We start from the raw sequence: 14,942 nt of genomic DNA on the forward strand, positions 1-14,942 counted from the left end.
TAGGTCTCTAGTTTTCAGAAATGCACAGGTTTGGTAGGTTTCCCTAGGTGCCGGCTGAGCTAGAGACCAAAATCTACAGGTAGGCACTTTGCAAAAAACACCTCTGTTTTCTTTCAAAAAATTGGATGTGTCCATGTTGCACTTTGGGGCGTTTCCTGTCGCGGGCGCTAGGCCTACTCACACAAGTGAGGTATCATTTTTATCGGGAGACTTGGGGGAACGCTGGGTGGAAGGGAATTTGAGGCTCCTCTCAGATTCCAGAACATTCTGCCACAGAAATGTGAGGAACTTGTTTTTAGCCAAGTTTTGAGGTTTGCAAAGGATTCTGGGTAACAGAGCATGGTCCGAGCCACACAAGTCACCCCATTTTGGATTCCCCTAGGTCTCTAGTTTTCAGAAATGCACAGGTTTGGTAGGTTTCCCTAGGTGCCGGCTGAGCTAGAGACCAAAATCTACAGGTAGGCACTTTGCAAAAAACACCTCTGTTTTATTTCAAAAATTTGGATGTGTCCACGTTGCGCTTTGGGGCATTTCCTGTCGCGGGCGCTAGGCCTACCCACACAAGTGAGGTATAATTTTTATAGGGAGACTTGGGGGAACGCTGGGTGGAAGGAAATTTGTGGCTCCTCTCAGATTCCAGGACTTTCTGCCACAGAAATGTGAGGAACATGTGTTTTTTTAGCCAAATTTTGAGGTTTGCAAAGGATTCTGGGTAACAGAAGCTGGTCCGAGCCACACAAGTCACCCCATCTTGGATTCCCCTAGCTCTCTAGTTTTCAGAAATGCACAGGTTTGGTAGGGTTCCCTAGGTGCCGGCTGAGCTAGAGGCCAAAATCTACAGGTAGGCACTTTGCAAAAAACACCTCTGTTTTCTTTAAAAAAATTGTATGTGTCCAAGTTGCGCTTTGGGGAGTTTCCTGTTGCGGGCGCTAGTCCTACCCACACAAGTGAGGTATAATTTTTATCGGGAGACTTGGGGTAACGCTGGGTGGAAGGAAATTTGTGGCTCCTCTCAGATTCCAGAACTTTCTGCCACAGAAATGTGAGGAACATGTGTTTTTTTAGCCAAATTTTGAGGTTTGCAAAGGATTCTGGGTAACAGAAGCTGGTCCGAGCCACACAAGTCACCCCATCTTGGATTCCCCTAGGTCTCTAGTTTTCAGAAATGCACAGGTTTGGTAGGTTTCCCTAGGTGCCGGCTGAGCTAGAGGCCAAAATCTACAAGTAGGCACTTTGCAAAAAACAGCTCTGTTTTCTTTCAAAAAATTGGATGTGTCCAAGTTGCGCTTTGGGGAGTTTCCTGTTGCGGCCGCTAAGCCTACCCACACAAGTGAGGTATCATTTTTATCGGGAGACTTGGGGTAACGCTGGGTGGAAGGAAATTTGTGGCTCCTCTCAGATTCCAGAACTTTCTGCCACAGAAATGTGAGGAACATGTGTTTTTTTAGCCAAATTTTGAGGTTTGCAAAGGATTCTGGGTAACAGAACTGGACCGAGCCACACAAGTCACCCCATCTTGGATTTCCCTAGGTCTCTAGTTTTCAGAAATGCACAGGTTTGGTACGTTTCCCTAGGTGCCGGCTGAGCTAGAGGCCAAAATCTACAGGTAGGCACTTTGCAAAAAACACCTCTGTTTTCTTTCAAAAATTTGGATGTGTCCACGTTGCGCTTTGGGGCGTTTCCTGTCAAGGGCTCTAGGCCTACCCACACACAAGTGAGGTATCATTTTTATCGGGAGACTTGGGGGAACGCTGGTTGAAGGACATTTGTGGCTCCTCTCTGATTCCAGAACTTTCTGCCACAGAAATGTGAAGAACATGTGTTTTTTTAGCCAAATTATGAGGTTTGCAAAGGATTCTGGGTAACAGAACCTGGTCCGAGCCCCACAAGTCACGCCATCTTGGATTCCCCTAGGTCTCTAGTTTTCAGAAATGCACAGGTTTGGTAGGTTTCCCTAGGTGCCGGCTAAGCTAGAGGCCAAAATCTACAGGTAGGCACTTTGCAAAACACACCTCTGTTTTCTTTCAAAAATTTGGATGTGTCCACGTTGCGCTTTGGTGCATTTCCTGTCACGGGCGCTAGGCCTACCCACACAAGTGAGGTATCATTTTTATCGGGAGACTTGGGGGAACGCTGGGTGGAAGGAAATTTGTGGCTCCTCTCTGATTCCAGAACTTTCTGCCACAGAAATGTGAGGAACATGTGTTTTTTAGCCAAATTTTGAGGTTTGCAAAGGATTCTGGGTAACAGAACCTGGTCCGAGCCACACAAGTCACCCCATCTTGGATTCCCCTACGTCTCTAGTTTTCAGAAATGCACAGGTTTGGTAGGTTTCTCTAGGTGCCGGCTGAGCAAGAGGCCAAAATCCACAGGTAGGCACTTTGCAAAAAACACCTCTGTTTTCTTTAAAAAATTTGGATGTGTCCACATTGCGCTTTGGGGCGTTTCCTGTCGCGGGCGCTAGGCCTACCCATACAAGTGAGGTATCATTTTTATCGGGAGACTTGGGGGAACGCTGTTTGAAAGGAAATTTGTGGCTCCTCTCAGATTCCAGAACTTTCTGCCACAGAAATGTGAGGAACATGTGTTTTTTTAGCCAAATTTTGAGGTTTGAAAAGGATTCTGGGTAACAGAACCTGGTCCGAGCCCCACAAGTCACTCCATCTTGGATTCCCCTAGGTCTCTAGTTTTCAGAAATGCACAGGTTTGGTAGGTTTCCCTTGGTGCCGGTTGAGCTAGAGGCCAAAATCTACAGGTAGGCACTTTGCAAAAAACACCTCTGTTTTCTTTCAAAAATTTGGATGTGTCCACGTTGCGCTTTGGGGCGTTTCCTGTCACGGGCGCTAGGCCTACCCACACAAGTGAGGTATCATTTTTATCGGGAGACTTGGGGGAACGCTGGGTGGAAGGAAATTTGTGGCTCCTCTCAGATTCCAGAACTTTCTGCCACAGAAATGTGAGGAACATGTGTTTTTTTAGCCAAATTTTGAGGTTTGCAAAGGATTCTGAGTAACAGAACCTGGTCCGAGCCACACAAGTCACCCCATTTTGGATTCCCCTAGGTCTCTAGTTTTCAGAAATGTACAGGTTTGGTGGGTTTCCCTAGGTGCCGGCTGAGCTAGAGGCCAAAATCTACAGGTAGGCACTTTGCAAAAAACACCTCTGTTTTCTTTCAAAAATTTGGATGTGTCCACGTTGCGCTTTGGGGCGTTTCCTGTCAAGGGCTCTAGGCCTACCCACACAAGTGAGGTATCATTTTTATCGGGAGACTTGGGGGAACGCTGGGTGGAAGGACATTTGTGGCTCTTCTCTGATTCCAGAACTTTCTGCCACAGAAATGTGAAGAACATGTGTTTTTTTAGCCAAATTTTGAGGTTTGCAAAGGATTCTGGGTAACAGAACCTGGTCCGAGCCCCACAAGTCACCCCATCTTGGATTCCCCTAGGTCTCTAGTTTTCAGAAATGCACAGGTTTGGTAGGTTTCCCTAGGTGCCGGCTGATCTAGAGGCCAAAATCTACAGGAAGGCACTTTGCAAAAAACACCTCTGTTTTCTTTCAAAAATTTGGATGTGTCCACGTTGCGCTTTGGGGCGTTTCCTGTCACGGGCGCTAGGCCTACCCACACAAGTGAGGTATCATTTTTATCGGGAGACTTGGGGGAACGCTGGGTGGAAGGAAATTTGTGGCTCCTCTCAGATTCCAGAACTTTCTGCCACAGAAATGTGAGGAACATGTGTTTTTTTAGCCAAATTTTGAGGTTTGCAAAGGATTCTGAGTAACAGAACCTGGTCCGAGCCACACAAGTCACCCCATTTTGGATTCCCCTAGGTCTCTAGTATTCAGAAATGTTCAGGTTTGGTGGGTTTCCCTAGGTGCCGGCTGAGCTAGAGGCCAAAATCTACAGGTAGGCACTTTGCAAAAAACACCTCTGTTTTCTTTCAAAAATTTGGATGTGTCCACGTTGCGCTTTGGGGCGTTTCCTGTCAAGGGCTCTAGGCCTACCCACACACAAGTGAGGTATAATTTTTATCGGGAGACTTGGGGGAACGCTGGTTGAAGGACATTTGTGGCTCTTCTCTGATTCCAGAACTTTCTGCCACAGAAATGTGAAGAACATGTGTTTTTTTAGCCAAATTTTGAGGTTTGCAAAGGATTCTGGGTAACAGAACCTGGTCCGAGCCACACAAGTCACCCCAACTTGGATTCCCCTAGGTCTCTCGTTTTCAGAAATGCACAGGTTTGGTAGGTTTCTCTAGGTGCCGGCTGAGCAAGAGGCTAAAATCCACAGGTAGGCACTTTGCAAAAAACACCTCTGTTTTCTTTCAAAAATTTGGATGTGTCCACATTGCGCTTTGGGGCGTTTCCTGTCACGGGCGCTAGGCCTACCCATACAAGTGAGGTATCATTTTTATCGGGAGACTTGGGGGAACGCTGGGTGAAAGGAAATTTGTGGCTCCTCTCAGATTCCAGAACTTTCTGCCACAGAAATGTGAGGAACATGTGTTTTTTTAGCCAAATTTTGAGGTTTGAAAAGGATTCTGGGTAACAGAACCTGGTCCGAGCCCCACAAGTCACTCCATCTTGGATTCCCCTAGGTCTCTAGTTTTCAGAAATGCACAGGTTTGGTAGGTTTCCCTAGGTGCCGGTTGAGCTAGAGGCCAAAATCTACAGGTAGGCACTTTGCAAAAAACACCTCTGTTTTCTTTCAAAAATTTGGATGTGTCCACGTTGCGCTTTGGGGCGTTTCCTGTCACGGGCGCTAGGCCTACCCACGCAAGTGAGGTATCATTTTTATCGGGAGACTTGGGGGAATGCTGGGTGGAAGGAAATTTGTGGCTCCTCTCTGATTCCAGAACTTTCTGCCACAGAAATGTGAAGAACATGTGTTTTTTTAGCCAAATTTTGAGGTTTGCAAAGGATTCTGGGTAACAGAACCTGGTCCGAGCCCCACAAGTCACCCCATCTTGGATTCCCCTAGGTCTCTAGTTTTCAGAAATGCAGAGGTTTGGTAGGTTTCCCTAAGTGCCGGCTGAGCTAGAGGCCAAAATCTACAGGTAGGCACTTTGCAAAAAACACCTCTGTTTTCTTTAAAAAATTTGGATGTGTCCACGTTGCGCTTTGGTGCGTTTCCTGTCACGGGCGCTAGGCCTACCCACACAAGTGAGGTATCATTTTTATCGGGAGACTTGGGGGAACGCTGGGTGGAAGGAAATTTGTGGCTCCTCTCTGATTCCAGAACTTTCTGCCACAGAAATGTGAGGAACATGTGTTTTTTTAGCCAAATTTTGAGGTTTGGAAAGGATTCTGGGTAACAGAACCTGGTCCGAGCCACACAAGTCACCCCAACTTGGATTCCCCTAGGTCTCTAGTTTTCAGAAATGCACAGGTTTGGTAGGTTTCTCTAGGTGCCGGCTGAGCAAGAGGCTAAAATCCACAGGTAGGCACTTTGCAAAAAACACCTCTGTTTTCTTTCAAAAATTTGGATGTGTCCACATTGCGCTTTGGGGCGTTTCCTGTCGCGGGCGCTAGGCCTACCCATACAAGTGAGGTATCATTTTTATCGGGAGACTTGGGGGAACGCTGGGTGAAAGGAAATTTGTGGCTCCTCTCAGATTCCAGAACTTTCTGCCACAGAAATGTGAGGAACATGTGTTTTTTTAGCCAAATTTTGAGGTTTGAAAAGGATTCTGGGTAACAGAACCTGGTCCGAGCCCCACAAGTCACTCCATCTTGGATTCCCCTAGGTCTCTAGTTTTCAGAAATGCACAGGTTTGGTAGGTTTCCCTAGGTGCCGGTTGAGCTAGAGGCCAAAATCTACAGGTAGGCACTTTGCAAAAAACACCTCTGTTTTCTTTCAAAAATGTGGATGTGTCCACGTTGCGCTTTGGGGCGTTTCCTGTCACGGGCGCTAGGCCTACCCACGCAAGTGAGGTATCATTTTTATCGGAAGACTTGGGGGAACGCTGGGTGGAAGGAAATTTGTGGCTCCTCTCAGATTCCAGAACTTTCTGCCACAGAAATGTGAGGAACATGTGTTTTTTTAGCCAAATTTTGAGGTTTGCAAAGGATTCTGAGTAACAGAACCTGGTCCGAGCCACACAAGTCACCCCATTTTGGATTCCCCTAGGTCTCTAGTTTTCAGAAATGTACAGGTTTGGTGGGTTTCCCTAGGTGCCGGCTGAGCTAGAGGCCAAAATCTACAGGTAGGCACTTTGCAAAAAACACCTCTGTTTTCTTTCAAAAATTTGGATGTGTCCACGTTGCGCTTTGGGGCGTTTCCTGTCAAGGGCTCTAGGCCTACCCACACAAGTGAGGTATCATTTTTATCGGGAGACTTGGGGGAACGCTGGGTGGAAGGACATTTGTGGCTCTTCTCTGATTCCAGAACTTTCTGCCACAGAAATGTGAAGAACATGTGTTTTTTTAGCCAAATTTTGAGGTTTGCTAAGGATTCTGGGTAACAGAACCTGGTCCAAGCCCCACAAGTCACCCCATCTTGGATTCCCCTAGGTCTCTAGTTTTCAGAAATGCACAGGTTTGGTAGGTTTCCCTAGGTGCCGGCTGATCTAGAGGCCAAAATCTACAGGAAGGCACTTTGCAAAAAACACCTCTGTTTTCTTTCCTAAATTTGGATGTGTCCACGTTGCGCTTTGGGGCGTTTCCTGTCGCGGGTGCTAGGCCTACCCACACAAGTGAGGTATCATTTTTATCGGGAGACTTGGGGGAACGCTGGGTGGAAGGAAATTTGTGGCTCCTCTCAGATTCCAGAACTTTCTGCCACAGAAATGTGAGGAACGTGTGTTTTTTTAGCCAAATTTTGAGGTTTGCAAAGGATTCTGAGTAACAGAACCTGGTCCGAGCCACACAAGTCACCCCATTTTGTATTCCCCTAGGCCTCTAGTTTTCAGAAATGCACAGGTTTGGTAGGTTTCCCTAGGTGCCGGCTGAGCTAGAGGCCAAAATCTACAGGTAGGCACTTTTCAAAAAACACCTCTGTTTTCTTTCAAAAATTTGGATGTGTCCACGTTGCACTTTGGTGCGTTTCCTGTCACGGGCGCTAGGCCTACCCACACAAGTGATGTATCATTTTTATCGGGAGACTTGGGGGAACGCTGGGTGGAAGGACATTTGTGGCTCCTCTCTGATTCCAGAACTTTCTGCCACAGAAATGTGAGGAACATGTGTTTTTTTAGCCAAATTTTGAGGTTTGGAAAGGATTCTGGGTAACAGAACCTGGTCCGAGCCACACAAGTCACCCCATCTTGGATTCCCCTAGGTCTCTAGTTTTCAGAAATGCACAGATTTGGTAGATTTCTCTAGGTGCCGGCTGAGCTAGAGGCCAAAATCCACAGGTAGGCACTTTGCAAAAAACACCTCTGTTTTCTTTCAAAAATTTGGATGTGTCCACGTTGCGCTTTGGGGCGTTTCCTGTCGCGGGCTCTAGGCCTACCCACACAAGTGAGGTATCATTTTTATCGGGAGACTTGGGGGAACGCTGGGTGAAAGGAAATTTGTGGCTCCTCTCAGATTCCAGAACTTTCAGCCACAGAAATGGGAGGAACATGTGTTTTTTTAGCCAAATTTTGAGGTTTGAAAAGGATTCTGGGTAACAGAACCTGGTCCGAGCCCCACAAGTCACCCCATCTTGGATTCCCCTAGGTCTCTAGTTTTCAGAAATGCACAGGTTTGGTAGGTTTCCCTAGGTGCCGGTTGAGCTAGAGGCCAAAATCTACAGGTAGGCACTTTGCAAAAAACACCTCTGTTTTCTTTCAAAAATTTGGATGTGTCCACGTTGCGCTTTGGGGCGTTTCCTGTCAAGGGCTCTAGGCCTACCCACACACAAGTGAGGTATCATTTTTATCGGGAGACTTGGGGGAACGCTGGTTGAAGGACATTTGTGGCTCTTCTCTGATTCCAGAACTTTCTGCCACAGAAATGTGAAGAACATGTGTTTTTTTAGCCAAATTTTGAGGTTTGCAAAGGATTCTGGGTAACAGAACCTGGTCCGAGCCCCACAAGTCACCCCATCTTGGATTCCCCTAGGTCTCTAGTTTTCAGAAATGCAGAGGTTTGGTAGGTTTCCCTAAGTGCCGGCTGAGCTAGAGGCCAAAATCTACAGGTAGGCACTTTGCAAAAAACACCTCTGTTTTCTTTCAAAAATTTGGATGTGTCCAAGTTGCGCTATGGGGCGTTTACTGTCGCAGGCGCTAGGCCTACCCACACAAGTGAGGTATCATTTTTATCGGGAGACTTGGGGGAACGCTGGGTGAAAGGAAATTTGTGGCTCCTCTCAGATTCCAGAACTTTCTGCCACAGAAATGTGAGGAACATATGTTTTTTTAGCCAAATTTTGAGGTTTGCAAAGGATTCTGGTAACAAAACCTGGTCCGAGCCCCACAGTTCACTCCATCTTGGATTCCCCTAGGTCTCTAGTTTTCAGAAATCCACAGGTTTGGTAGGTTTCCCTAGGTGCCGGCTGAGCTAGAGGCCAAAATCTACAGGTAAGCACTTTGCAAAAAACACCTCTGTTTTCTTTCAAAAATTTGGATGTGTCCACGTTGCGCTTTGGGGCGTTTCCTGTCACGGGCGCTAGGCCTACCCACACAAGTGAGGTATCATTTTTATCGGGAGACTTGGGGGAACGCTGGGTGGAAGGAAATGTGTGGCTCCTCTCAGATTCCAGAACTTTCTGCCACAGAAATGTGAGGAACATGTGTTTTTTTAGCCAAATTTTGAGGTTTGCAAAGGATTCTGAGTAACAGAACCTGGTCCGAGCCACACAAGTCAACCCATTTTGGATTCCCCTAGGTCTCTAGTTTTCAGAAATGCACAGGTTTGGTAGGTTTCCCTAGGTGCCGTCTGAACTAGAGGCCAAAATCTACAGGTAGGCACTTTGCAAAAAACACCTCTGTTTTCTTTCAAAAATGTGGATGTGTCCACGTTGCGCTTTGGGGCGTTTCCTGTCACGGGCGCTAGGCCTACCCACACAAGTGAGGTATCATTTTTATCGGGAGACTTGGGGGAACGCTGGGTGGAAGGAAATTTGTGGCTCCTCTCAGATTCCAGAACTTTCAGCCACAGAAATGTGAGGAACATGTGTTTTTTTAGCCAAGTTTTGAGGTTTGCAAAGGATTCTGGGTAACAGAGCATGGTCCGAGCCACACAAGTCACCCCATTTTGGATTCCCCTAGGTCTCTAGTTTTCAGAAATGCACAGGTTTGGTAGGTTTCCCTAGGTGCCGGCTGAGCTAGAGACCAAAATCTACAGGTAGGCACTTTGCAAAAAACACCTCTGTTTTCTTTCAAAAAATTGGATGTGTCCATGTTGCACTTTGGGGCGTTTCCTGTCGCGGGCGCTAGGCCTACTCACACAAGTGAGGTATCATTTTTATCGGGAGACTTGGGGGAACGCTGGGTGGAAGGGAATTTGAGGCTCCTCTCAGATTCCAGAACATTCTGCCACAGAAATGTGAGGAACTTGTTTTTAGCCAAGTTTTGAGGTTTGCAAAGGATTCTGGGTAACAGAGCATGGTCCGAGCCACACAAGTCACCCCATTTTGGATTCCCCTAGGTCTCTAGTTTTCAGAAATGCACAGGTTTGGTAGGTTTCCCTAGGTGCCGGCTGAGCTAGAGACCAAAATCTACAGGTAGGCACTTTGCAAAAAACACCTCTGTTTTATTTCAAAAATTTGGATGTGTCCACGTTGCGCTTTGGGGCATTTCCTGTCGCGGGCGCTAGGCCTACCCACACAAGTGAGGTATAATTTTTATCGGGAGACTTGGGGGAACGCTGGGTGGAAGGAAATTTGTGGCTCCTCTCAGATTCCAGAACTTTCTGCCACAGAAATGTGAGGAACATGTGTTTTTTTAGCCAAATTTTGAGGTTTGCAAAGGATTCTGGGTAACAGAAGCTGGTCCGAGCCACACAAGTCACCCCATCTTGGATTCCCCTAGGTCTCTAGTTTTCAGAAATGCACAGGTTTGGTAGGTTTCCCTAGGTGCCGGCTGAGCTAGAGGCCAAAATCTACAAGTAGGCACTTTGCAAAAAACAGCTCTGTTTTCTTTCAAAAAATTGGATGTGTCCAAGTTGCGCTTTGGGGAGTTTCCTGTTGCGGCCGCTAAGCCTACCCACACAAGTGAGGTATCATTTTTATCGGGAGACTTGGGGTAACGCTGGGTGGAAGGAAATTTGTGGCTCCTCTCAGATTCCAGAACTTTCTGCCACAGAAATGTGAGGAACATGTGTTTTTTTAGCCAAATTTTGAGGTTTGCAAAGGATTCTGGGTAACAGAACTGGACCGAGCCACACAAGTCACCCCATCTTGGATTTCCCTAGGTCTCTAGTTTTCAGAAATGCACAGGTTTGGTACGTTTCCCTAGGTGCCGGCTGAGCTAGAGGCCAAAATCTACAGGTAGGCACTTTGCAAAAAACACCTCTGTTTTCTTTCAAACAATTGGATGTGTCCACGTTGCGCTTTGGGGCGTCTCCTGTCGCGGGCGCTAGGCCTACCCACACAAGTGAGGTATCATTTTTATCGGGAGACTTGGGGGAACGCTGGGTGGAAGGACATTTGTGGCTCTTCTCTGATTCCAGAACTTTCTTCCACAAAAATGTGAGGAACATGTGTTTTTTTTGCCAAATTTTGAGGTTTGCAAAGGATTCTGGGTAATAGAAGCTGGTCCGAGCCACACAATTCACCCCATCTTGGATTCCCCTAGGTCTCTAGTTTTCAGAAATGCACAGGTTTGGTAGGTTTCCCTAGGTGCCGGCTGAGCTAGAGGCCAAAATCTACAGGTAGGCACTTTGCGAAAAACACCTCTGTTTTCTTAAAAAAAATTGGATGTGTCCACGTTGCGCTTTGGGGCGTCTCCTGTCGCGGGCGCTAGGCCTACCCACACAAGTGAGGTATCATTTTTATCGGGAGAATTGGGGGAACGCTGGGTGGAAGGGAATTTGTTTCTCCTCTCAGATTCCAGAACTTTCTGCCACAGAAATGTGAGGAACATGTGTTTTTTTAGCCAAAATTTTGAGGTTCGGAAAGGATTCTGGGTAACAGAACCTGGTCCGAGACACACAAGTCACCCCATTTTGGATTCCCCTAGGCCTCTAGTTTTCAGAAATGCACAGGTTTGGTAGGTTTCCCTAGGTGTCGGCTGAGCAAAAGGCCAAAATCTACAGGTAGGCACTTTGCAAAAAACACCTCTGTTTTCTTTCAAAAATTTGGATGTGTCCACGTTGCGCTTTGGTGCGTTTCCTGTCACGGGCGCTAGGCCTACCCAAACAAGTGAGGTATCATTATTATTGGGAGACTTGGGGGAACGCTGGGTGGAAGGAAATTTGTGGCTCCTCTCTGATTCCAGAACTTTCTGCCACAGAAATGTGAGGAACATGTGTTTTTTTAGCCAGATTTTGAGGTTTGCAAAGGATTCTGGGTGACAGAACCTTGTCCGAGCCACACAAGTCACCCCATCTTGGATTCCCCTAGGTCTCTAGTTTTCAGAAATGCACAGGTTTGGTAGGTTTCTCTAGGTGCCGGCTGAGCTAGAGGCCAAAATCCACAGGTAGGCACTTTGCAAAAAACACCTCTGTTTTCTTTCAAAAATTTGGATGTGTCCACGTTGCGCTTTGGGGCGTTTCCTGTCGCGGGCGCTAGGCCTACCCACACAAGTGAGGTATCATTTTTATCGGGAGACTTGGGGGAACGCTGGGTGAAAGGAAATTTGTGGCTCCTCTCAGATTCCAGAACTTTCTGCCACAGAAATGTGAGGAACATGTGTTTTTTTAGCCAAATTTGAGGTTTGAAAAGGATTCTGGGTAACAGAACCTGGTCCGAGCCCCACAAGTCACGCCATCTTGGATTCCCCTAGGTCTCTAGTTTTCAGAAATGCACAGGTTTGGTAGGTTTCCCTAGGTGCCGGTTGAGCTAGAGGCCAAAATCTACAGGTAGGCACTTTGCAAAAAACACCTCTGTTTTCTTTCAAATATTTGGATGTGTCCACGTTGCGCGTTGGGGCATTTCCTGTCACGGGCGCTAGGCCTACCCACACAAGTGAGGTATCATTTTTATCGGGAGACTTGGGGGAACGCTGGGTGGAAGGACATTTGTGGCTCCTCTCAGATTCCAGAACTTTCTGCCACAGAAATGTGAGGAACATGTGTTTTTTTAGCAAAATTTTGAGGTTTGCAAAGGATTCTGAGTAACAGAACCTGGTCCGAGCCACACAAGTCACCCCATTTTGGATTCCCCTAGGTCTCTAGTTTTCAGAAATGTTCAGGTTTGGTGGGTTTCCCTAGGTGCCGGCTGAGCTATAGGCCAAAATCTACAGGTAGGCACTTTGCAAAAAACACCTCTGTTTTCTTTCAAAAATTTGGATGTGTCCACGTTGCTCTTTGGGGCGTTTCCTGTCAAGGGCTCTAGGCCTACCCACACACAAGTGAGGTATCATTTTTATCGGGAGACTTGGGGGAATACTGGGTGGAAGGACATTTGTGGCTCCTCTCTGATTCCAGAACTTTCTGCCACAGAAATGTGAAGAACATGTGTTTTTTTAGCCAAATTATGAGGTTTGCAAAGGATTCTGGGTAACAGAACCTGGTCCGAGCCCCACAAGTCACGCCATCTTGGATTCCCCTAGGTCTCTAGTTTTCAGAAATGCACAGGTTTGGTAGGTTTCCCTAGGTGCCGGCTAAGCTAGAGGCCAAAATCTACAGGTAGGCACTTTGCAAAAAACACCTCTGTTTTCTTTCAAAAATTTGGATGTGTCCACGTTGCGCTTTGGTGCATTTCCTGTCACGGGCGCTAGGCCTACCCACACAAGTGAGGTATCATTTTTATCGGGAGACTTGGGGGAACGCTGGGTGGAAGGAAATTTGTGGCTCCTCTCTGATTCCAGAACTTTCTGCCACAGAAATGTGAGGAACATGTGTTTTTTTAGCCAAATTTTGAGGTTTGCAAAGGATTCTGGGTAACAGAACCTGGTCCGAGCCACACAAGTCACCCCATCTTGGATTCCCCTAGGTCTCTAGTTTTCAGAAATGCACAGGTTTGGTAGGTTTCTCTAGGTGCCGGCTGAGCAAGAGGCCAAAATCCACAGGTAGGCACTTTGCAAAAAACACCTCTGTTTTCTTTAAAAAATTTGGATGTGTCCACATTGCGCTTTGGGGCGTTTCCTGTCGCGGGCGCTAGGCCTACCCATACAAGTGAGGTATCATTTTTATCGGGAGACTTGGGGGAACGCTGGGTGAAAGGAAATTTGTGGCTCCTCTCAGATTCCAGAACTTTCTGCCACAGAAATGTGAGGAACATGTGTTTTTTTAGCCAAATTTTGAGGTTTGAAAAGGATTCTGGGTAACAGAACCTGGTCCGAGCCCCACAAGTCACTCCATCTTGGATTCCCCTAGGTCTCTAGTTTTCAGAAATGCACAGGTTTGGTAGGTTTCCCTAGGTGCCGGTTGAGCTAGAGGCCAAAATCTACAGGTAGGCACTTTGCAAAAAACACCTCTGTTTTCTTTCAAAAATTTGGATGTGTCCACGTTGCGCTTTGGGGCGTTTCCTGTCACGGGCGCTAGGCCTACCCACACAAGTGAGGTATCATTTTTATCGGGAGACTTGGGGGAACGCTGGGTGGAAGGAAATTTGTGGCTCCTCTCAGATTCCAGAACTTTCTGCCACAGAAATGTGAGGAACATGTGTTTTTTTAGCCAAATTTTGAGGTTTGCAAAGGATTCTGAGTAACAGAACCTGGTCCGAGCCACACAAGTCACCCCATTTTGGATTCCCCTAGGTCTCTAGTTTTCAGAAATGTACAGGTTTGGTGGGTTTCCCTAGGTGCCGGCTGAGCTAGAGGCCAAAATCTACAGGTAGGCACTTTGCAAAAAACACCTCTGTTTTCTTTCAAAAATTTGGATGTGTACACGTTGCGCTGTGGGGCGTTTCCTGTCAAGGGCTCTAGGCCTACCCACACAAGTGAGGTATCATTTTTATCGGGAGACTTGGGGGAACGCTGGGTGGAAGGACATTTGTGCCTCTTCTCTGATTCCAGAACTTTCTGCCACAGAAATGTGAAGAACATGTGTTTTTTTAGCCAAATTTTGAGGTTTGCAAAGGATTCTGGGTAACAGAACCTGGTCCGAGCCCCACAAGTCACCCCATCTTGGATTCCCCTAGGTCTCTAGTTTTCAGAAATGCACAGGTTTGGTAGGTTTCCCTAGGTGCCGGCTGATCTAGAGGCCAAAATCTACAGGAAGGCACTTTGCAAAAAACACCTCTGTTTTCTTTCAAAAATTTGGATGTGTCCACGTTGCGCTTTGGGGCGTTTCCTGTCACGGGCGCTAGGCCTACCCACACAAGTGAGGTATCATTTTTATCGGGAGACTTGGGGGAACGCTGGGTGGAAGGAAATTTGTGGCTCCTCTCAGATTCCAGAACTTCCTGCCACAGAAATGTGAGGAACGTGTGTTTTTTTAGCCAAATTTTGAGGTTTGCAAAGGATTCTGAGTAACAGAACCTGGTCCGAGCCACACAAGTCAACCCCATTTTGGATTCCCCTAGGCCTCTAGTTTTCAGAAATGCACAGGTTTGGTAGGTTTCCCTAGGTGCCGGCTGAGCTAGAGGCCAAAATCTACAGGTAGGCACTTTGCAAAAAACACCTCTGTTTTCTTTCAAAAATTTGGATGTGTCCACGTTGCGCTTTGGTGCGTTTCCTGTCACGGGCGCTAGGCCTACCCACACAAGTGATGTATCATTTTTATCGGGAGACTTGGGGGAACGCTGGGTGGAAGGACATTTGTGGCTCCTCTCTGATTCCAGAACTTTCTGCCACAGACATGTGAGGAACATGTGTTTTTTTAGCCAAATTTTGAGGTTTGGAAAGGATTCTGGGTAACAGAACCTGGTCCGAGCCACACAAGTCACCCCATCTTGGATTCCCCTAGGTCTCTAG

This window comes from Pleurodeles waltl, chromosome 7 (genome assembly GCF_031143425.1).
Source record: "Pleurodeles waltl isolate 20211129_DDA chromosome 7, aPleWal1.hap1.20221129, whole genome shotgun sequence".
NCBI lineage: Eukaryota > Metazoa > Chordata > Amphibia > Caudata > Salamandridae > Pleurodeles > Pleurodeles waltl.